This window comes from Pocillopora verrucosa, chromosome 4 (genome assembly GCF_036669915.1).
Source record: "Pocillopora verrucosa isolate sample1 chromosome 4, ASM3666991v2, whole genome shotgun sequence".
In the NCBI taxonomy this organism is placed as follows: Eukaryota; Metazoa; Cnidaria; class Anthozoa; order Scleractinia; family Pocilloporidae; genus Pocillopora; species Pocillopora verrucosa.
This window is the reverse complement of record NC_089315.1, coordinates 7,368,291-7,370,471: the sequence shown is the minus strand read 5'-3', so window position 1 is coordinate 7,370,471 and position 2,181 is coordinate 7,368,291.

The following is a 2,181-nucleotide window of genomic DNA, read 5'->3' as shown; positions in this document are numbered from 1 at the left end:
AGAGTCCCAGTCGATTCTGTGATTAGTTTGTCGGTGATGTTCAGAAATGTGATTGTTTACATCGCCATTTCTAGTAGATCGTTTGTGTTCAGTTAGTCGCGTGTTAAGGTTTCTACCAGTCTCACCAATGTAGGAGGCCTGGCAGTCGGAGCATTCGATCTTATAAATCGCTCCCTGTCTGTTGTTGGGTTCGTCTTTGTCTTTAACGTTGATCAGCAAATGTCGTAAAGTAGTTATAGGCCTGTGAGCTACGCGAATGTTGTAAGGTTGTAGGATCCGCGCGATAGCCTCAGAAGTGCCTTTGATGTAGGGTATAGTAGCTGTAGTCGTGATAGATGTGGAGTCCCTGTTAGTTTCTGTAGTGTCGGTCACCCTGTGAGTGTTTCGTCTAATGAAGTCAGTGTTGTAGTTGTTTTTGTCAAAAACACGGTCAAGGTACTTGTTTTCGTCAGATAAACTGTCCGGTGTGTTGCAAACAAGTTGCGCTCGTCTTGTCAATGTCTTGATAGTCGTAGCTTTGTGGGAAGTCGGGTTGTAGGATGATTCGTCAAGAAGTCTGTCGGTATGCGTCGGTTTTCTGTATATTGTTGTTCGTAGTTCGTTGTTGTTTCGGCCTACCAAACAGTCGAGAAAAGGAAGCTTGCCGTCTTCTTCGATCTCCCTGGTAAACTGAATGTCGGTGTTTTGTTCGTTAAGGTGATTGTGAAAAGCGTCAATTTCGTCTTTGTGTACGGCGGTAAATGTGTCGTCTACGTAGCGTAACCAAAGCGGTATGGTTTGTCGGCAAGTTGCAAGGGCGCGTTCCTCGATGTTTTGCATCACAATTTCTGCGACAACAACGGAGACCGGCGACCCCATAGCTGTTCCGTGCAACTGCTTGTAGTGTTTCCCGTTGTACTGAAAGTAAGTCGATGTAAGGCAGAGGTTAAGTAGGTCCATAATGTCTTCTGTCGGTAATGGTAGTGCATCAGTAGACTGTTGGATGGCGGTTTCAGTACACTGTAGAGCCAATTGAACAGACCAATCACGTTCAACAGACCAGACTTTATAACATCATCGACTGACAACTACTCCTTACTTGACTCTGAAGATGACTATCGCACAGATAGTCGAAACGTCAGTCACCAACAACAGTTCTTTTCAGAACTACACTCACCCGGACGATCACACTACACAAACTACTGATACTCCTGGGTTCAAACCATTTACTTTACTTAATGACTTATGTTTATACACCCTCAAATAAAATCGAAATATCTAAAATTCATTCACTTTCTGTTATAAATTACTTAATACTTAACTTCCAAAAATAGGTAAGCTTATTGAGAAATAAACATATGAAAAAATTACTTGGAATTTAAAAGAGGGGGAAAATATGTCTTCTTCACAAGCTGTATATATTTTAATTTTTAATTTTACTTTCAGAAATAGGCATTTCATAATGGTCCCTGAAATATACTTTCAGTTTAAATTAAAAATTTCAGATGCATTTTAAATCTTTACTTAAAGGTGACCCAATAAATGACTTGAACAGCTCAACCATACTTGGTAAATTTTCAATATCTCTTATTCAATTCTTACCTAAACAGCTAAGCAGCTCTCATTATAGGTAAAGCTCTGTTGATTGGTCCACTAAATGACTGACCGCAATACCTGCATCTGAAAAACCTTTTGATGACCTACTCAAGAAGCAAACAACATACAATTTTTAGTGTGATATAGAAACAATAACTGCACGAGATTCGTAAACGTTAACAGATATATTATCAGGCTGCAACATCGGTAGATCCGAGGTTTTAATCCTCATGAAAGTCGACCAGAAATTATTATTTCACACCTTTTACGTGTAATGTCTTGCAAAGGTCGACCCATATTTCGTCTAAGCCCAACTGGTAGAGCATTGATACCAATATTGCCAACTCTGAGGTTTGAATCCCCATGTCAGTTTACCCAAATGTTTTCTTCTACTCTGCTGTAAGAGCATTTTGTAGCGATGTTGACTATAATGAGGTTTGAATCCTCACAAATGTCCACCCAAATTTCTTCTTCTGCCCAGCTGGTAAAGCAGATGGCGAAGTTTTAAGGTCTAAGGTTTGAGGCCTTATGGTCGTTCACCCACCTTTTTTGTTTTTGGGTCACGACTTTGAAAAACGTCAGCAGGTAGAGTATCTGACAGCAAAA